Genomic DNA, 23040 nt, shown 5'->3' with positions numbered 1-23040 from the left:
GTTTAATGTATTTCTGGCAATGAATACTTTCTGAGTGAACCAAGAAGCACTGTGTTTCTGAATTTGTTTTATGTTCGGGTGGAGTTGCAGCGTAATTCAGGTGGTTTCTTGCCCTGTCTTGTAATGTACATGCTCTGCCATAGGGAGATTGCTAGGGGATACTACATTACCACTAGGGAAACTACGCTTTTCAGGGTAAAGCCATCCTGGATGTGAAGTTGCTCCAGTGGTAACTCCTGGAAGTAATTTGGTTTTGCAGGTTTATTTTCCAGCTCTTTCTGTCCACCTCTGGTTAGTACTGCTGAAGTTGCACCAGCATCTCTGCTGCAGTTTGAAAGTGTGCACTTAACAGTATTCTTTTCCTCTTTGTTCCATAATTGTTATTTCTTTTGGTTCTTTCTTTAGAAAATTCTCCTCTTTTCCTTATCTGATCAGCCACATAAAACATTCTATTAGTACATGTGTAGCACATCACAATTAAAATAGAAAGCTAATGTCTACCCTGTCAAGTACCTCAGACTTTACAGAGTTTATGATTGTCACTTTAAAACTTCATTTGATGCCTATTTTCATAATCTGCTGTAATACCATCACAACCCTTTCTCTTATTCTACCTATAGCTATTTTGAGTGTTTAGATTTCCAGATTTTGAATGAAGACCTGTTCTAACCTAGAGAGTTGTTGGTTGTCTAGGTTCTGTGGAAGTAAGACGGTGGTATTTTCTTAAATGCTTGATACTTTAAGGTTTCTTTTTAAAAAATACTGTAGTTTATGTCCTGAATTCCTTTCTCTGGGGGGACATCTAATGTATAAACGAGTCCTACTGTTACGGAGTTTTAAACTGTACATGGGTAAACAGAACTTCTAGAATTGATATTTTTGTACAGGACTTTGAAATACAGATTTCCAATAACTAGGAGGTGGTAGGAGATATTAAAATTTCAGCATGCTTCACCAGACATACAAAATTGTGTGGGTATAATGCTATATCTTGAAACAAAGTGTATGATTGCGACATGTGAGCAATCTTAATTGCATGATTTGTTTGTGACTACTAATAGTAATCAGATTTTTACATATTCTATCATATTGTTTATATATTAAAAAAAGTATCCTGGGGCAGGAGACTTATTGGCAATACTGCCTCGCTTTAGAAGTTTGCAACCTTCACCTTGTTTTTATAAGAGAAGTCTATTTGATCCGCTCTTTAAAGCTGCCACTTTTAGGCTGATAGATTAATTAGCCCAGGGGTCCTCAAGCTTTTTAAACAGGGGGCCAGCGCGTGGATGAAGTGGCAGGAGGTCATCTGCGGCTGCTTGGTTTTCCCCACAACCCCCGGCGGGGGGGGGGTGGTGGGGTGGGGTTGGGGGGTGCGGAGGGGTTCTGTAAATACCAGGGGCCGGATTGAGTACCCTGAGGGGCCGTATCTGGCCCGTGGGCCATAGCTTGAGGACCCCTGAATTAGACTTTAAGACTTCTGATTGCGTGTGTAACAAAGTAAATCTTCAGTATATGGAATATACTAAAATTTAGTTTGCAGCGAGTGAGTTTTCCAACTGTCAATTCAGAACAAAGTACTAATACCTTAAAGTGAGTATTTAAAAGTTCATTCAGCTTTTTTCCTATTTCAATGTAGCTTTTAAAAGACACTGTATTTTTATCAATAATACAGTTCTTATCTTCATTTATAGGCAGAATTTAAGTTTATTACTGTTCCCTTTTTGGTTTAGGAATGGTAATTCTAGGCTGGGATAGTTCATCAGGAGTTAGGTTACGTAACTTTTTAATGAATAAAACTTAGTTCTGGTTCATTTATGTTCACAGATATCGTAAGCTAAAACATTTAGGCTTCTATTCTTGAGAAAGCTTGGAAGTGTAGATTGAGGCCCCAAACTTAATGGTCCAGAAATAACATCTCACTGTTAGCAGTGAACATATGTGTATTTAATATAGTCATTAACAGTGACGCCTTGATACACCCTTAAAAGTTCGGCAGATTGTCTGCTGTATGGAAAAGCGCAGTTGGTTGTGCTAGCAATAGCTATGATAGCAAACAGCTGCAGTATTGTTGAAAGAAAGAAAAAGGTATACATCTGAGGCCTCAATTTTTCTTCTGAACAGACCTATTCCACTGTAAAGTTTCATTTGCAGACTGTTTTGTAGAAAGGACTTGGAAGAGTAAGATAACTACAGATTTCCGGAAATTACTGTGTTGCTTGGCCCATATGTCATAATCCCCTTGCTCCATCTCTTCCCTGTCTTTCTTGTTCATGCTAGCTCCAAAGTGGCCCAATGAATTCCACATCAGGTATGGTAGCCATTTTCCAGGGTGTGACTAACAGTGCATTTTTGTTAGAGCTGTACAGCTTTCATTCTTTGAATGCTTTTTATATTAGGTCGCACTGAAGGTAAGTCCAGCTACTGAAGACGTTCTCTTTCTGTGCTATCAGCAGGGCAAGCACTTACGCTATGCTAGCTTCATTACTCTCAGCTGCCAGCTAAGATAAGCACTCTGCAATGTTGTTGGTCACCATTACATATTCTGATGTGTCAGTTCAGTATTCACGTAGGTCCTGGAGTCTGTGAAGTGTCTGTTACAGAATCACTGAATGGTGAAGGTTGGAAGGGAACTCTGAAGGTTTTCTTGTCTAACCACCCCTTGAACAGGATCACCTAGAAAAGGCTGCCCAGCACCATGTCCAGAGTGGTGTTATGTTTAGTGCCCATGTTCTCCCACCACTGTGCTTCAGAACGTGACTTCTGCTGTGGGGAGTCATTGCCCTAGGTAGCTTGGGCGGGTTTACTGTCTGGGGAAGTGGTATTTTTGGACTGATTTCCCCTGCTCTCCCCACTTTTCTGGTTTTAGCTGTTCAAAGGATAGGCAGTCTTGTCTTTAGGGAAAAGCTTAGAGGAGCTGAGACCTGTCACCTGTTCTTTTTGAAGTTAAGTAAGAAAAGGAAGGTTGTCTTCAACAGTGACAAGTTCTGTGTGGCAGATCAGCTAGAACTTCATACATGTTAAAAGTCACAAACTGGTCCAGTCAGTACTGTAGTCAGTATACTTTTAGTCAGTACTATTATCTTTTCTCAATTGTCTATTGTCTGATATTTTTGGAGCAGAGAGTACTTGACCATTGGTGATTTTGTGAGATAATACTGCAGTTAGTGTTGAATATTAACTAGTTGAATATATTTGAATTATATAATAGTATATACTATTTGATATTCAAATACATTAATATTGGTTGTAAACCAGTTTTGAGTACCAAATAATTTTCTTGATAAAACCTGTTTTCATGCCATCCAGTCCTAATCTTTCTATACTTCTTTTTCTCTCCCGAGGTGATTGGTATTAGTAATTTATCTTTTTCAGACTGGACTATTTGGTGCTATACCATTATTACTGCAGTAGGAAGAATTTCATAAACATTTATTATGATGAAGTTTTTGATGCATCCCAGTAAAGTGTTTCTTCTAAAACTAAAGATTTGGAAGCTGTATCCAAGATATGATGATCACAGACTGAAGTAAGATCAAGTAACGTTATCTGTCTGGGGCGTAAGTACACTGCTTGCTATTGGCTCTTGCCTCTTTTCCTGACTATTTATACTTACAGATGAACTCCTTAGTCTTGCAGTGCAAGATGACCAACTTCCTTGGCAGTCAGTGCCTTTTAATGATAACCACCTTTTCTTTTATTTTCTCAAGGGTCTTCTCTCTGCAGGTTCTACTTTAAAATGACAATGCACTTCAAAGTGTAAAATACAGAAGTAATAGAATTCTCTCATGGAAGGTTTTTTAACTAATTGTTAAAAATTAGTTTTTTAAATTGTTTTTTAAAACCCTTTCCTTTCATCTAGGGTCAAGGATATTTAGAGACATGAGTATGCAAGATTTTTCATTTTTGACTCAATTGCTTTGAAATTTAGAGGAGATAAGAAATGCAAGTTAATTTGTATGTGTATTTTGTAAGTATATTTCATATCTGCAAACCTGATTGGCCAGTGCTAGTTATAAAAGACACCTTATTTGATGAGGGAAGGAATTAATTACTAAACCGGTGTCAATCTGTAATGTGACAGCTACAAAGTACTGAATACCATCTCCTAGAGTAAACTGTCCATCTAGTTTTCTCTTCCTACCTTGCTAGTGTGTGCAGAATCCAAGAGAAGATACAAAGACTGACATGCTGGAAAGCAAACCATCTGGATTTGCCCTGTAGAAAATTTTACTCTCCTGTGTAAGCCTATGAACAGAAGTAATGAATTAGAAATCCTTGTCACATGGCCAAATCACTTGAACTAGCATCAAAACTTGAAACTTGCTGACAGATTTCCACCAGGAAGCAAGGGAAATCCTCAAATCATTTGTGTATCAGGCTCGGCTGGTAATCAGAACATCTCTCCAGGCAGCTTTAGACAAATTTTAAATCAAAACCTTAATTACTGAGAATACTGTGATTAGAGCCGAGAGGTACTTGAAGGAGATAATGGGAGGTGTGTGTAGGTGGGGTAGGGAGAAAGGTTGTAGGCATTCATCAAAAGCTAATGAATGTGTAACTTTATTAAGACCAAGGCATGTTTTATTTAGTCTGAATGCACCTTTCATTCGGTATTGAGGAAAACTAGCAATTTTCACACCAAAGAATACTTAATAAAAGTGAAAACTGTCCAGTGGTGGATAAGCAAGACACTTGGGTTTTTTTGTCATCTCCCTTGTCTAGCATGAATTCCATAAAACAGACACTGACACACTGGTATCAGGAGTCAGTTCTGTGCTCTTGAACACGTTGACTGCTATTATCTCACTTAGAGGAGTATGCAGCCTTACAGCATCGGGCTTGTGGCAGTCTTGGTCAATAAGCTGCATTGTTTTTTTCCCATTTATTCCTACGTTTAGTCAAGAATCTCTTCCAGGAACAGTATGTGAAGGGAGGGTATAATCTGTTTTTACTTCATGAGGAGACATCTCATTATGATACACAGAAATTTTTTCTTAGAATTTGTTATTGCAAAGAGAAAGGCAGGCAGCTATGCAGTTCTAAATTTGAAGAACTCAATGCCTTCGTCCACTGTAACAGCTTCAAACACGTTGCACTTGTTCTGTACTAGATTGTTTGAACTTATCTGTGGTTCCTGACCTACAGCTTACTTGTTCCTACATCACTGTTCACATTGCAAGCAGAAATTACATAAGGTTTCACAAAAGACAAGCTCTTGATCAGTACCAGTCTTGACCTTTGGCTGGTGCAGAGTTGTACTAGTAAATAGATAATTCCATTTCTTTGGACTCTCCAGTTTGGTTTTGTTTTTCTATAGTAAAGCTAAAAAGGAATTAAATTATCCTTGGTACCTATGCAAAGCTTGAGGAAAAGAAATTGAAATATGTAATATTTTAATACCTTTTAGTCTCTGAAATACCATCAGATATGCCTTGATATCCAATGTAAAGTCTTAAATGTTCAATTTACCTTATAAAACAAAGTTAGTGATATAGAATAATATGTACTTTGTAGTGTGTCTTGTTAAACAAGCCCTATTATTGCTACCCTAATTATAGGATGCTCAACTTTCACATTCTGTGAAAAGTACTATGTGTGAACAAAAAATAAAGCTATGGTGCTGACACATATGTTGAAATGCAATATATTTAACATATGCTAGCATATGGTAGAGTTTTTCTGTGTTTCAGAATGAAAGGTTGACCGTCCATCATTATTCTTGTCTTCTGGGAATAAATTGCATGGCTCAGGCCTGTTGTCTCTAAAATCTGCCTCTACATACATGCATGTTGTTGCTGTTTGACAGTTTCATATATCTGTGTTGAGAAATCATGGCCATGGTTTGGAATGGCAATAGAAAAAAATTCTGTAACTAGTTGCAAAGGTGGATTTTTGAGTATTTGCCAGTTCTGTTAGGAATAATGGGAAAAAAGTTCTTTAAGTCATTGGGGACATTGGCATGTGAAAGTGAAAAGCAAGTACATACATAATACATGACTAAAACTACTATCCTTTCACTAAAAAAAATTTTAAAAATCCCTTTCTTACAGTACCAGTGGGATTTCTGCAGATTAGCTGCGTATTTTTACATTTAGAACTATAACTATCAGGGTCCTGTATCTGTATCCATCATTAGGGGTATTATTTGTTAAAATTGACTTCTACTTACTGGAAATTTGCTGGCTGAGGCATTGTGGAGTGGCATTTCGGCATGCTGGATGTCATGGATCATGCTTTGTTATCTTTTCACATGAAAGCTGCAACTTCTGTATACAAGAGACTGCCAAACTGATGGTTACATTGTCTTGTAATTTCTGTCAGCTTCTTTGACTATACATTAAAAGTCATTGTATGAGCAGGCTGCTCAGCTAAGATTGAGATACTACTTATAGAGCATGTTCCTCAATCTACTGCATTCAGGTTATAAACTTTTAACATAAAATTACTTAGTTTTCAGAATGTGGTATACAAGATACTACCCTGGGAACAATTAATGTTGGCATCTAGCATCTTCTACAGTGACATTTCCTTTAAACACACTTTCTTCTAAGTATGCATGTCTATATTTAGTTTGGTTTCTCAAACTCATTCATCAAACTTGGGGAGGCTTTCTTCATACTTAATTTTTGACCACACCAAAATTTTGACCACTGTAGTTAATGGCCTTTTAAACAGTCATATTCATGTAAAGGTACTGCTGAACTTACATATTCAACATATCACAACTGCTATTTTGATACACAGTGAAGAATGTACCATATTAAGCTGTATGAGAATTTGTATGTGGCTATGTGGTAAAGAAAAACCCTCCTGCTTAAAATCCAAGCTTGTTTAAGAGTATACTTGGTGGTCGATACCCCTTTGCCTTTTTAAAGATTCATTATAAAACAAAAGATGTAATAAAAATAATTTGGGTTGCTTGTAAGCTAGAGTGTTTTTTCAGTAGCGAGCACGTCAGAAAACAGGCTTTTCTATTCCAAGTTTAAAACCTTTATTGCATTTGTAACCACTTATTTTGAATGCAGGAGGAGTTGTAAAGCTGGATTTTAGTAGTATTATTATTTTTATTAAAGAATTACTGAAGCATGGCCTTTTTCCCTTTTCACCTGTGAAACAGAAGTCTCTTGAGTTATATCCCTGGTAGTCTGGAAGTGATGACAAAGTCATCATAGAAAAAATACAAAATTCCTTTTAGCAAGTTACTAATTTAATTACATAATGAAATGCTAAGGGCTGACTAGTAGAAGCTGTACTTCAGGAAAATCAAAAGGCAGCAGCAGTATTAAAGGTAACAGACTTTTTTTCTTGAATTATGCCTGACCTGAAGGCTGCCTCCTTTTAAACCTGTTGTATGGGGGTTTTGTAGTCCTGAGTCTCTAGTGTATCGTCTTTGAAATCCTACCTGCATACGTTTTCTTAAAGTAAAATGTGTTTAGTTCACTTTGACTGTAGTGAAGAATGGAATGTAGTTAGGTACATAATAACGCAGTTAGCTTAGTTATGTATGGGAATGTGAATTTTACAAGATAATGTTTTCCTTAAATTTTATATAAGATTTGACAAACACTTCTTATTTGAAGTAATTTATTGCAAGTCTTTTCACTTAACAGTCTGAAGAACACTAACTTCCAAGAGCAGAATGATTTTAGATTGAAGGACAGAACAATTTAGGTGCCCGAGGACCTTAAGAATTACTGTAAAGCAGTATTAGTCTTTCAGAAAATATTATTGATATGTATCTGATGCAATACATCTTTTAGATAGGTTTATTTTATACATACCGTTGTTTTTATTGGCTACATGCTGATTATATCCAGTATATATTGGATAGATTTCTGCATGTGCTCAATACGAATTTGCAGCTTGGAGCTGATTTTAACACTATTAAGACATGGTTTCCTATGTAACGTGAAAAGTAGCCGAGACCTTTGACTATGATTAACTCTGATAGCAAAACTTGATTATATGTCATTTGGTTTTGAGAGCTGTTAAATAGTTAAGTGTTTATTGAGCTAATTAGGTATGGGAATAACTGATTTAACAAAATACTTCTTTAATACCATTAAAGACACTGGAAGCTATAGACTGGAGGAGTGTAATCAAAGCCATGCTAGTAGAAAACAACTTGTATTGTGTTTTACTTTCATTTGTTTTTCTGTCAGTTCCCTTTGAGAAAAAAAAAAAACAAAAACCAAACTTAAAATCAACAGGCAAAAGAATCTAAATTACCTTGGAATGGGAGGAAAGTAGAATGAAAAAGTATATATCAAGGGACTCTTGAATCATTGCCTGAACATCTGTGTATAAACAAATCTCTTTTATAAATGAAAATTCTGTATCTGAATGGCAATTGACTCATCTTAATCAGTACCGTGGTAGAAACTGTCTTTCTGCAAAATTATTCCTAAGCTTTTGTTAGGTTGGAAGCACAGAGTATTAATTGTGTTACAAGTTGACTAGGCTACAGCTCACAGCTGCTTGTATCTGGCATTTGCATAGAAGTTTTGTAAGGCTTGGGGGGCAATTCATACTGAGTTGTTTTGAGGTATTGACAAAATTGTCTGCAAATATCTATGTTTCACTTAGTCTAGCAAAGTAGTGAAAGAAGTGAATGGTTTAAATAAATCTCTCTAACCTGAAAGTTTTTCCACACTTACTCAGCAGAACACAGTGAGAGACAAGTTACTGAACTAGGTGAGACTTTTTTAGCAGAGTATGGGCATTCTTACGTACAGTTAAATGATTTCGTAAAACTTTATTAAATCTGCAAGAGAAGATTAGTGTTGAGTGTTATCTAATAATATAAAAACAAAGGAGTTGATTCTTGTGAGATTCCAAAAATGATAGATATGGTGATCTTCATGATGCGCGATGAAGGGCAGCTAGTGGTGTTGCAGACTTTATCACCATTCTCATTTATCAGCACCACTAAACTCTTCCTGTATTCTAGGTTTTTCTAGGCTATAACCTTAACCTATCGGGCTGCCCTTCAGTGGATGATTTCATGTTTGATACGTGGCTAGACTTTTTTTTGAACTTACTTAAGAAACAATGTTGTAATATTATAAGCTTGCTTACCAGAAATAATTTGTGTTCAGGGCTGTGTTTTGGCTGTGTTTGCTGAGCATCGTGAAGCTGTACTTGGATTTCTTTGTGGGAGAGATCATACATTTGAGGCTCATGGGGATTTCCCTGTCCTGTATGAAGACTGAGTCTACTTAAATGTGGGAATGGAGGCTGGATCTGTTAATTTAGGGATGAAAGCAGCATGCCTGTGTGTTTCCCAAGCATTTATCAGTTCTTGGCAGCTCTTGGTTCTCCATAGTTTTGGGGGGGCAGCTGGCAGGCAGAGTACAGGTGGTTGTTGATCATCCTGGATATAGCTCCTTAGGGTCAGATTTAGCCATTTTATCAAGACTGATAGGAAGGCTCTTTTGCACAGAGCAAAAGAATAACCACAAAATAAGATAACCGCTGTTGCTGAAACGAAATACTTAAAATACTAATTGAACATTTAGAAGACATTTGACTTTCTACTAGCTTATTGTTTTACAGATAGAGACATGTAATAATCTGTAGTGTTTCATTGTAGCAAAATAATAAATTCCTTTTCAACTTGGAAAAGTCAACTGTATGATAACAGTTACAAATTGTAATTCCCAAAATGTCTGAGTGGTTTGCCATTTAAACTTTGTTTTAGATGCTGACAGTTTTCCACTTTTCTCAGATCTGCTGGTTCTGTGTTAACCTTTGTCTTGCTTAGACTTAAATTAAAACAGATGTTAGTAGTCACAGATTACCCTTTTGCTAGATATGGCTTACAATATATTAAGGGTATGAATGAAATTCAGGCAGCTGGGTAGATGTTCATGGGTATGTAGTGGGACTGTATCCTTACTTCACAGTTTCTACAGTTATAGTTGTAAGACTTTATTGTTGATCTTTACACTTTTCAGATACAGAGAGGGATTTATTGACAGTTACACATTTTTATTAGACTTTTCTGTGAATAATTCATGGCTTCTGTCTGCTAATTATTCACATTTTTCATATCTTTTTGGGCAGTAAATGGGAGGTCTTTTGATGAATGTAGGACTCACTGAAGTGCATGCATACTGTGAGTATCTCTTAAAAAACCCATGCGTTTAAAACTTGTAACAATCAGTTTGAAGAAAGTGTTGAGTACTTCCATGAAAGGATGAAAACTTATTCAAATGTTTGTTACGGCCAGGTACACAGATCTCTCTTTCTGTTAAAGAAAACTTGTTACTCTTAGAGTAGCAGAACACTTCACTTGGCAATGCCCAGTCCTGAGCTTGCTTGGAGACTGTTTAACTTAATAGAATCTGACATTCTACATAAATTACCTGATTTGATTGTTAAGTGCCACAAACTCACTATGGAACACACAGTATTCATGTGTGCTTGATGAATTTGTTAATGTGAGTAATTCTTGAATATAATGCGGATCATAAATCAATTTAGTACTATATTCCTACAAGACAACTAAAATCTTGTCCTCCAGCTTTCATATCCTGAAATGAATAAAACATTAGCTTGGTTTTGGGTCTTGAAAGTAAAATCTGCAGAACAGTGACTTCATTCAGGCCATAGCTCGCGTGTGCCTGAGAGAATGGAATAGCTGGCAGCTGAAGTAACAGAAAGACTGGCAGTAGGAAAACAATGGGAACATCAAATTCTTGGTTTCGTTAGAAGATGTTATAGAATTATGTAGAAAACTTGTTGACAGTGTGTGGGGTCAGTACGAGGAGGAGGTGCCTGGTTGTTACAAAAATGTCATGAATTTGCAATGGAGTTGCTGGGAAGCACCAGGGTGTTATCATGTGTGAAGAACTAATATTTCTGGGGAATGAACTTGTGCACAGTAGTGTAGAGAGTAATCCAAAATAATTTATGGAGCAGTTATATTTTCATAGCAAGAGCTATGGGAGATTTTTACTTCTTGAGTCTTTGTAGGATCATGAATGACTCTTTCCCTCCCTCAACTTTTTCTTTTGGTCCTCTTTCACGAACTTCTCCCATGTTTCATAAGTTATATTGATTTTCCTTGCTTTGACATACACTTCTTAGTTTTCTAGGGAGATCTTCTCTGGCTGTCTTTTTCCATCTTGGTTCTTGCTGACTTTCTGAATGGTCATGTGCTTTTATAAATAATTACAATAAAAGGAGGGTTAATTTCCATGGTGCCTCATTTGTCCTCTGAAAATACGACGAGATGCTGTGACAGTGCACTAAACTGAGTTTCGGTTTCTACCAACACTTTGTATCATTCACAACCTTCATGTAAATATAGAAACACTGGAGTTAAAATGGTGTTGCAACTGGGAGACTTGAATAATTCAAGCAAGGAAGATAAAGTGAGGCATAAGGCAGTCAATGACAGACTTCCCGTGCTAGTATTTAATTAACAGTTAAAATAATGTAATGTGCAGAAGACAATCTGAACATGAAGAAAAAATCCAACAGCAAAAATATAAAATAATTCCTAAGAGTCAGGGTGACTGGTGAATTTGCAGTATTTACTTGCTTTGATGTTACTGGAACATGAACTCTGGATGTAGTAGCTTTTGAAGAGATGTGGGAAGCGTGAAGAGGTCTGGAGAGTAGATACTGATGTTGCCCTCAGACTTGGCTAGGGGTTTCTGTAGGAAATTTGTAGATATGACATGAAGAATGAGTAAGAATTAAAGGTTAAGTTTAATTGGTGTCTCAACTAGAAATCTTGAAATCCCTTTTAATTCCTGACAGAAGTAAAATAAGCAATGTAATTATGAACAAAGTGATCTGGCTTTTATGCATTGTTTTGCATGTATGCTGGTGGTGGTTTTCCATGCACAAATAGAAAGAATTTTTCTTCAAAAGCAAAGAACAGCCTGTCAATTGAACACCTTTATCTCATGTGTGGACAGTGAGAGCACAGAAGCTAAATGTTTGGAGATTATACTTACTATGTAAACTATGAAGATAATTTTTTCTGTAGTTAATAAGTCTGGGACAGGTGTTACTTTTTTTTCCCCCAATCTTTCCCTACTATTCTGACCATGTGTTGTGGCACAAGGTTGATATCACCATTTCCAGTGAGGAGAACGTTTCATGGAGGCAGAAAATAATTGGATGATCTGGTGTACAGTTATTTAATTATTTGGAGGGTTTTTTTGAAATTTCTTTTGTTTAGTGTTGGTATGGTAGTGGTTTTCTTTGGGGTTTTGGGGTTGTTTTTTTTAACACTATTGATGAGATTTCTTTACAGAAATTGCCTTCTAGCTTGATAGCCAGTAAAATCAGGCCCCAGTGTTATGAATGAAAAGCTGAAAACTGGTTTTTCTGTTCTCCTGCCCTCTCTTGATATAGTCTGTGTTGAATCATCTCTGTGGTCTGGAGCTCTGGGAACAGTTCCCAGAATCCTGTCCAAAGCATGGGTATGGTCTCCTAGTTCTGTGTTTTTTTCTTTTTCAGCTCCCATGTTTGTCCATGTCAAAATGCCAGTTTCTTTTCTATCCATATGATCTTTAAACTCTGGACGACAGATCGTGATGTTTGGGCCTAGATAAACTTATTTTTTCTCATGTGTGTGATCATGTACCTTAATTTATTGGTCCTTAGTGTTTCTGCTGTGGTGGTACTTGGAAGTGTAAGGAAAGAAGTGCTGAAAGCACCTCGTCCATTCTGTGGGAAAGCTGCTGTTCACTGTTCACAACTGCATGTTTGTCTTGAGTAAGGAAGAATTTGTTTTTTGAAAGATGGGACCCCTAGCACATTAATACAAAATCTGTCACCACTTGCGTACAGTTTGGAATATTTTTATAAATGATTATCCAGAATGTTTATTCCTGCAGCCGTACAGAAACAATTAATGATTCCTTGGCTGTCAGACATCGCTGAAGGATTGGAATGCCAAACCACATTTAGCCAACTGTCTGAATCAACCTGAAGTACCTGACTAATTTAATTGATCCACTTGACAGAGTTATTTGGGAGCCATTTAAAATATGCAGTACTACTGATTTCAAATGTTCCACATATTTCCAACCATATGTATTCAAGGAAATCTAATATTTAGGTTGCTGGGGGTCTTGGGGGATATTTTGTTTTAACTAGCTTGCTGAACCAACAAAACATACTGTAATTTATAATTTGAAGAACTAAAAGCTATTAGTTGACAAAGAAATTTAAGATTCAGAATACATTTTAATAGATAAAAGTATAGGTTGTTTTCTGTTGGTAATACATGATGTATTCACTCTCCATCTAGTGAGTAAGTGAGCTTCAAGTGACCAAGCAGTCTTTGAGGTGGTTTTGAAACAATCATTTATGTTTCAAATTGACACACTGGAATTGAATGTTCGTGTAAATTTTGACTGACAAAAAGACCTAGAACTTAAATCTGTTAACTCATGCTGACTCATATCATTAATCAGAAAAGGTCTTGAGCTGTATTACAAGCCAAAATAAGTGATAAATTTTATAGTTATTAATGCAGTTTGAAATACTGAAGCTAATCTGGAAATTAGTCAATATGTTGTGAGGAGACAAGGGTATTACCAATGCCAAAATTGTTTTTTGCAGCCTGACTTGTGGAATTTTTCAGTATCCAGCCTTTTAAATTATAAGTTCGATTTAGCTTGAAATGCACTTTCTGGAATAGTTAATTTGGAAGTAAAATTAACCTTTTCTTTAAAAAAAGCACACAACCCACCCAGTTCTCCATTTCTGAGAAAAATCAGATACTTTGAATTTGCCGTGTCTTCTGTATACACCTGAAGAAATAAATGGTTTGAAGGGAAAAACACATTTCCTATTGATTATGTGTTTTGGTTCTCTTAAGGAAGTCTGGTTTTATTTGGTCACTGCAGGCTTCAGACCTATTTGCGGTCTAATTGAATACGTGTTTTGTACTTACAGTAGGAGAATCTACCAGTTAGATAGAATAAGGTGTAATAGTTTTAAATTAGTCATATGTGGACTATTACTTGTGTTACTATTAAATCCACTCTCAACTGGCTGGTTTTGCAAGTTGGAGTATTAAGTATAGTGAATTTGACTAGATGATGCTGTACCACCAGTCTTGCCAGATGCAGAAACTGGCAAGAATGGCATTTTGAGTATGTTTTTCAGATCCTGGCCTTCCGCAATAGCGGGATACTCAATTTTTCCAGTGTCTTCCTTGGAGCACCACGTAATAGATGGGGAAGTGTTTGCAGGGGCACCACTGGGAGGGAATATTCGGGTTCCCCTGTCAGCAGTATCATTCTTTATGTCAGGCTATAGTGCGTAGGAGTTCAAATACTCAGGTTACATTTGCTGCTCAAAAAGTTGTTTATAGTGACCCTTAGGAAAGAAGCAACAGAAGGGATATAAACGTTGCATGGGCAACAGCAGCAGGCTGACAGGCAGTGAGTCTTGCCTTACTGACTAGTTAAATAAGGCTCCTTTATTGCAAGAGGAGGAAAAGATAAAATCAAGCTGAACATTTAAAGGAAAAAAAATGAAGCAAATTTGAAGACCCTCAAAATGTCAAATAATTTGTCACACATATTAATCTGTTAGCTCATAAATGTCAGTTCTTGTAAAAAGCCTTTCCAGCTTATCCTTGGGTCTGAGTTTCCAGAACATTTCAGGGCTTATAGCTGGGCTTCAGAGTTAAACTGATTTTTATTTTTTTCCCTCAGATTTTTAAACAGAACTGTGAATCAGGCATCGCTTGTAATTTTTGCTGCTCTCCTGACCTTGAAAAAGAATCTGTGCTCCTGTGAGAGGCATCTTGAAGGGTGGTTGGCAATCATGGAATCAACTAGGAAAGCATTTTATTTACTTCAGTTACCTGCCATGAAAGCTAAGCCTTTAAGAAAGAACTGTTTCAGCTTTCTTTGTTTCCTCACAGCTGAGTCACTGAATTCACCAGCTTGCTTTTAGGGACCCTTTTTCCCCCCTCCTGTTAACTTTGAGGTCATTTTGTCTTCATCTAGAGAAACAACTAACCAGTCTGTGCCTCCATCCCATTTTGTTCCTGCCTCTCTAGAGTGTTTCAAGAGCAAGCTTTTGAACTCTCAATGGCAGACCATAGTTTTTGTTAACAGTATTTTATAGACTAGTAGTCCATCTAATACTGCAGTGGTTAGTTTTTCTGGGCTCTTCAGAACTGCTGCCAAACATCCTTTCCCACCATTTTAACCTGTGGTCAGTGATGTCTGAAACTGTGGGCCACTTCTACAGGCCTCACAAATTGTGTTGCAAATAACCGAGCTCTCATATATGTGATCTAGGTGCATGAGATCAAGTCTGCACTTCTAATAGCACATGGTCTGTGGGCCCTCACCTCAAAAAAAAAAGGGGGGTGTGTGAACATAGCTATTCCTGCCAAAATTATACTAACCACATGGTTTCATAGTGACTATCTTTATAGGAACTTACTTTCAATATACTATATATATATATATATATTCAATAATTCTGCATTTTTAGCAGTGAAATTTATTACCTACACAGTATCATTAAATATAGAAACTAATGGGTTCTTGTTAATTTGAAGATGCAGTGAGCTTAGGTATTGATAATAACAGTAGTGGGAAAAGTGCCCAAAGAATGTGATACAGAGTTCCAACTTAGTTAACCACTATCATGTATATATTAAATTAATTGTAAGATCGTTTTCATTCCCTGATGAGCTGTGTTCTGGGTAACGTGCACTCCCATATTTGCTTCTAAAACCCTGATAAATGCAATCTGTTGGAATGTTTTTAAGACAATAGCTATTTAATGAATAGCTTGTGTGTACAGGAGAAAAGAATAAGCTTGATTGCTTACAATCTGACATTTGAAAAAGCATTTTTTTAGATCTCTTGTATTTGCATATCTAATTGCTATGTAATCAAAACTAAGTGAACTGTAGCTACTTGAAACCAAAAAAAATGAAAGGCAATCATCTTTACAGGGAGAAATATCCCACTCATATGCAAGACTGTCTGAATATTAGAATTATATTCTTCTTGTGTTTAATTATAGGTGTCTGACTGAGCGGTAAATTTATGCCTGTGTATTAAAGGAGTGAATGTGACCCTGAAACATCAGCTTTCCTTTGTTGAAGCAAAGCATTGGCATTGAGAGAACTTAACAGTGTTGTGTATTTTAGTGATAAGGGATTGTGCCAGAATAGCTGTTAATTACCTGCTTTGTTTGATACGGAAAGTAGTGGTTCCGCACTTTTCTTCCCACCAGTGACAGTACTCAATTAAAACTTGTATTAAACAGTGATAAAGCCCTCGTTTATCTGGTGAGGAAGACGTGAGGTGAAGAAAATTAACAGGATTTTTTCAGCTGTTAGGAGGCAGCTTTGGTTTTTTGGTCCCCCACCCCCCCCACCCCCCCCCCCCCCACCCCCCCCCGAATGTAGTGACAGTAAAGAAAAACGAGTTTTGTCTTTTTGATGTGGTGGGGGTTGGTGTTTGGTTTTGGTTTTTTTTTTTTTAATTCTTTGACACTTTAATCTTGCACGTAGCCACTATTAGTAAAAACGAATAAAAAATCCTTAACTATAATGTTGAAGTTATACATTCAGGAAGATGCTTGCATTGTCCTGTCACATGTCATTCCTCTGTGTGAAGTATCTGTTCCCATGGGTACTAATTTCATGTTTTCTTTTTTAAGTTTTATTTCATTACTTACATGTCAGAAAATGAGGGTTATAAAAGTTAAATTTGTCAGATCTTTTCTATTCCAAATATTTGAAGCATGTTTTCTAATGTAGTTGGTTTTCTCAGCTTCTGCTAGTATCTGTTATTTTATAAAGAAATGTCCTCAGATCTGATTTTGTAAGATTATGTAGTCAGCTTAATATTTTCCTCTTAGATTTCTTAAGTATATGACAAACCTGAATGCAGTATTTTGGGTGGGGACTCTTCAGTCTGATACAGGATTCTCTGAAGTAGCAGCTCTTTTTTGCTTATCTAAACGGAAATAACAGGGAGGAATAAGGCAAGGAAGTTAATGAAGAGAGACTTGGTAATCTGTGTGGATCTTTGTTTCCTTGAGGTAGCAATGCTGAATAATAGTCTAAAACTGTAAATTATAAAATACATCAGTAGACAATAAGAAAAGGTAAGGTTTTTGTTAAGTAACACTTGAATGCTTTTTCATTCCTCCGAAGAACTTAAGGAATAGCTTGGTTGCTTTACTTAACCAGTTTGGAAGGTCTGTGTTCAACAAGCTTGAACAGCTCTATTCTGGAATGAAAGCTGATTGATTGATGCTGGACTAATTTGGCCAAAAATGTGAAACAGTAAGTGAAAAGGAGTAATTATTCTAACAGCTTTACAGCGTGTACACAAAATTCTTTTGAAAATCTCCATGGATATGGCAATGAATGGTAATTCCACTAGAATTCCAGAGCTTCAATTGATAGGTGAATAGAGGTTACATGTAGAAAGTGAGATTGGTGACCTGCAGTAATTAGGCACAATTAATAAACTTTTTTAATAAGGCATATTGCACTTACTGAATGGTTAGGGGTCGTGACTAGTTTTAGATATAATCTTAGAATTAAACAAAACCCAAACTAATTGCAGATAAAATGATTCCTTAAAAGGCTTTGAAAGGTGTGGAAAACTTGAAAGATTTTCTTGTTTCGTTGAAAACCTAAACAGTGTCATTGTTAAAGAGCGGAAAGCTAGCTTTTGTTTCTTAGTGGAACTTCGTAACCTCACAGGATGCAAGCAAACTGCAGTAAAAAGTCAGGTTAAAAAATTAAAAAGTTTTAGTTACATGAATTTATCAAGATTTACAAAAAGAAAACTGTAGAATGCCTTACTTAAACCTCATAAACGGCATATTTTTGAAGTAATCTGTTTTTCTTTTGAAGTAAATGTTTTTCTGGACATATTAAGTGAAAAATTTAATGGAAGTATTTAATTGTATATAATTAGCAATAAACTTTCACATGACTATTGATTACATTTTCTTTAGATAAGTCATAAAGTAAATAAATGTAAATTTGTTCCTACTCGCCACACAATTCTGCTTTCATACAAAGTAAACAGTGATAAGTGTTAAATAAGAATTTGATAAAGGTGTTTTATGATCTGGCATTTTAAAGTGGAATGATCTCTGTCCATTTCTTCAACTGTTTTTTCCAATTTTATTTCTTCTGCTCTGTGAAAAAAGTGGAATATGAATTTGAGATGCATTTAGGTTAGTAGAATTATTTCAGGACATATCAGTACTGCAATATGGTATTAGTGTAACTGTGTTAGCTCATCTGTGTAGGATTAGCTTCTGCAGTGACTAGACAGTTTTCTATGATCAGACATGCTCATTGAATAGTCGTTTCACTTTATTAGGTGAGTGTTGCAACCCACACTGTCAAGTCACAGATAGCTTTTCTAGTACTGAAGCTGGTTTGTTGAGGCTTACTTAAACTTTTATGTATTTAGTATGAAAGCCCAACTTCAGATAAATTAAGGACTACATTCTTCCAGAGCGATCAGTTTTAAATGGATATATTGTACTTTTTGTTCTGTGTAAAGCAAAGATGAGTCTATCATATTTTTCTGTTTAAATTAAATTATTCTGATTATATTTCACTGACGTTGGTGACTTGAAAATACTTAGTTTTTTGAGAATTTTCTTTATTATGCATTTCAGTTAGATTTTTGAGGAACTATTTCGTGTATTTTCTTTTAGAGAAATTTCCTAGTTCCATATACAACATTTAAAAATAATGGTGTGATACTCAGTTCTGAATAGGTATTAATCTGCTTTTAATGAATTGTCACATAATCTTTACATGCAGATCTTTTTGCAGAGGGGAAAATTTCTATTTTGAAATTATTTGCAGTGTTAAAATGTGGAAAAGTAAAGGAACTTTTTCTCCTTTATCAGTTGCCTTTCCTGTAGAGCCTTTTTGCATGAGCAGGCTTTCCCTTTACATCCTTCACTGTTGTAGGATTTGCAGTTCCTTTTGGGGAAATTTCAGTATATCTGACTGCACTAGAGTGAGGTTCCTAAGTCTTAAGACTGAGTGGAAATCCTCTTTTCCAGACTCACTTTTTTTTTTTTTTCCATTAGAAAAATGCCAGCTGGAATTAACATATCAGGTAATTTTCTGCACTCACCCCATTGACAGTTTGTCTTGAATTTCATTTTTAAGTTGGACAGACATGTGTGAATTCATACACTTATTCAAATAGCAAAATCTCACTATCTTGGTAACCTTTGAAAAAAAACCCTCAAATATCTTCTACCAGGAAGCTTTAGGACATGAAAAATCTAGAGGCTGAGAGTTGACTTTCTTCTCTATGTATAGTCGTCTATAAGAACGCTGTTAGGCATCCTGATGACAAGGTTTACAGACCTTGTGAGGAAAATTCAGCCCCTTTATCTCTCCCCCCCCCCCCCCCCCCCCATCATCTGAGTTGATGGTGCTTTTCATTTGAAATATATATATACATGTATATATATCTGATAAACATGCTTTTTTCTCTCTGATGAAAACAGTGGTGCTGAAAGAATGTCATAAAACTTGTTTTTATTGCAGATGTACACAATTAATCATAATTTCCAGCAGGCTCAGAGCCTGCCTATGGTAGGATCAGGAACTAAAACACTGAAAACATGAATGGTATTTTATTTATAGTTGGGACCTGCAGAGCATGTCTCACACTTACACTTCCACCTTTTAGCAGCATAACAATGTACTTCCATGCATCTGGTATTTGAGGTATTCTCTCTACTGAGGTCATTCTGAGCAGAACTACATCAGATTTTGAAGTAGATAGTGGTGATATTGATGTTCTCTATCTTCTCTCACCCTTTCATTAGCCATTTGGATAGTTGAGAGAAGAATGTAATTTTCTTACGGGTTATAAATTCAAAGTTTGCCGTGAAGAAAGTAAGGAGAATTTACCAGTAGCCCTTGGAATGTCTGTGCCTCAAAGCTAAGATTTTAATTTTTTTTAATCAGATTGAGTGATTCAGAATTCTTCTCAAGAAAATGTGAATAATCCAAATAGAAGTAACCTTTAATTCCATATATTGGCAGATTCAAGTTATTAAAACCTTGGATATGGTTTAAACTAATTTGTAATGACCACTGTCAGAGAAGTTATTTTTCTGTTGAAAAGTAATGGCCTATGATATATTGGAGGCCAGATTAGATGATCCTGACTATTCCTTCTGGTCAAAGTCTCTGAAATCAGAAAAAAAATGACTTGGAGTTAAGCTTAGTTATAAAAAGAAGGATATAACAGTAAGATATACTGAATAAAATTTCAATATAGTATAATGGAACATTGAATTTATCAAAGTTTTATAAAAATCACAGAAACTTTCATTCTCCTTATGTACACTGTGTGCGTATACTACTGAAGTACGTAACAATTCTACAATCAGGTTGCATTTAAAAGGGTGTTTTTTTCCCCCATATCTGGCATTGTGCATCATGGATTTTATATATTCCTATATGTTAAAATGAAAATAGTTTCTTGATGAGAATCAGGCTAAAATTTTGGGGCTCTGGTATGGTTTGACTAGATACAGTCTTAGAGAACTAAAATTTTTTAACTGTGTAGGGTTGGGGTTTTTTTTTTATGTGGGGTTTTTTTGGCTTTTTGTTGTATTGCTTTGGCCATAATGGGAATAGGGCACTTCTGTAGTAGCCAATGCCTCATAAATCCTGAATTCAAGAAGAGTATTCAGGAACAAGTTGTAATGATTAGATTACTGGGCTTTTGCTGTGTGTCTTGTTACTGGCCTTAGCTTAGAAAAACTTAGTTTAGACAGGCTTAGCAGGGTTTTGGGAGATTTTTTTTTGTTTGTTTTAAGAAAAGAAGTAAAGGTATGTTCACTTGTGTGACAAGTTTGAGACTGTCTTGAAGGATTTTTAAAGAGAAAAAAAGGAAGTGAGGCATGATTGCATTATATAGGCAACAGGAAATGAAATTCTGCAGCAAGTTTGAGATTAACAACATCAGGCCTGAGAGGTCAGGAGAAAACCAAAAATAAGGTATTAAGTCTCCACAAAATAGTGACAACAGTAGTGGAAGGCATTTTTTTCTAAACATATCTATAAATGCTGATTTATCTCTGATTTTTACAAGTACGTTTTCTATGATGATAAATAGTTTCTTGCTTTCTGCAACTGAGAAGAGTAATTTTTATATATCTCAAACTAGATATTTTTACACTGGTTTGAATTCCAGTCTGTTCACTGTGTCTTCATACCAGCGGTTACAGTGGTTAGTGTTAAGAGCTACATAATTGCTTGGAGGTGGGAGTGAATATTAGGATATACAGAACTTGTAGAATACATGGATTTCAGTATCCTGGGATGGCTTGGCTAACAGAACTGTGTGTGTCTACATACCAAAAAAACCCAAACAAACAAAAAAAACCCCAAAACCCCCCCAAAAAAACCCACATTTCCTTTACAGGAGGGAAACATTTGAAATGCACAAATGAAAAGCTCAGTATGGAGCTGTGTGTACTAGTTATTCCTGTATTCCTGTGCCTGGAGTTTCAGATATATGTGCTTATTTAGAGTTCATTCAGCTGCTTTTGGGACTCTCAGTGAATATATACGGTGCAAACTTTATTTCCTTAGTTTAATTCTTTGTTTTCTTAGTGCCTGTACTTTTGTATGTATATGGGGAAAAATTGTTTGCATGCCTGTGTTTTTGAATCTGTGTGGCATTTTTATGTAATATTTGATTATCAAATTTAAGAATTCATTCATTGTTATCTTAAGAGCAAAGAAATGGTATAACACTTTCTGCCTAAGGTGAGGCAGTGTTTTAAAACTCTTAATAGGTACATTATCTTGGATGTTGTGTTATGTTAGAGAAAGCTGTTAAAACATTTTATATATTCAAGTGTCCCAATAAAAACACTTCACATCTTGCTTTGCAAAGATGATAGCTTTTTTTAAAGTGCTTTGTTCATACATTGATTTTCTGTGTGTTTTATTCTGATGATCTGTTTTCTTCATGGAAGATGAGCTGTGCCTACCTTTTACTTTGCAACTGCAATGCATCCCTTTCTTGCCTTGTGGAGCTTCAGTGCTGGTGTGTTAAAGAGTTGTATATTGTCTACTAAGTCAGTTGAGTCACTAAAATTTTATTGTGGTTGGTTTCAGACTTTATTATCCTCATTACAAGAATGTGATGTTCTACTTAGAAAAGTGGGATACATCTTATTAATCCTGCCTGCAGGGTAAGGTTTGGAGGTGGAACAAGGAAGATGCAGAGGTTACACTGTACGCTTGGCTGAGCATGACTTGCACTGAAAACCTTGAGTAGTACTTTAGTTTCTTAAATAGTTAAAACATACTTTACTAACAGAGGAGAGAAAAAAATCCAACTATCAGCAACTCTTTCTGATATTTTTTTCTGACTTTTCTGAGCACTTTTTAGTGAAGGTGCGTTTTCCTGAGACCATGTGGTTTTGCAGCAAGAATTTTGGGTAGATGGTCTAGACATTTTTACTAAATTACTATCAGCAACTCTTTCTGATATTTTTTTCTGACTTTTCTGAGCACTTTTTAGTGAAGGTGCCTTTTCCTGAGACCATGTGGTTTTGCAGCAAGAATTTTGGGTAGATGGTCTAGACATTTTTACTAAATTACAGCAGAAGATACATTTGTTTCATATTTCTGTGTGTTACTGTGGAGAATAGCTTTGAAACTGGTAGCTGGGATACTTTGATTTAATTTTCAGTTCTTCTCAAAAATCTTTCAGTCACTATTTCTGTTCCCTACCGTTTAAATGAGATTTAATGCTTTGTATGAAATAGTTGCTTAGGTAGAAGGGGTATCAGGATGAGTAGTTGCATGGGTACGATAAGTTGCATAGCAAAAAGTGCATTAAAAAATGTTACTTAAAGTAAGATTTATTTTTTTTACATTCATGTATTTGGTAGTCTTAAAGAGAACTTGACATGGTATAAGTACACTTTTCTTTAAATGGGTGGTATAATGAGTATTGAAATAAAGACAGATGTCCTTAAATCAGAATTTAATTCAAAGGGTCTTTA

The 23040-nt window shown here is 35.9% G+C and overlaps 1 protein-coding gene across 11 annotated transcripts in view; it reads left to right on the top strand.

The window, feature by feature from the left end:
• The window catches only part of QKI (QKI, KH domain containing RNA binding), a 160076-nt gene that overhangs the window by 64424 nt on the left and 72612 nt on the right, over positions 1-23040 (top strand). The gene's annotated exons all lie outside the window — the stretch shown is intronic.

This window comes from Falco cherrug, chromosome 6 (genome assembly GCF_023634085.1).
Source record: "Falco cherrug isolate bFalChe1 chromosome 6, bFalChe1.pri, whole genome shotgun sequence".
Lineage (NCBI taxonomy): Eukaryota > Metazoa > Chordata > Aves > Falconiformes > Falconidae > Falco > Falco cherrug.
The sequence above is the reverse complement of the archived record's forward strand: the minus strand, read 5'-3'. Positions and strand labels throughout refer to the sequence as shown.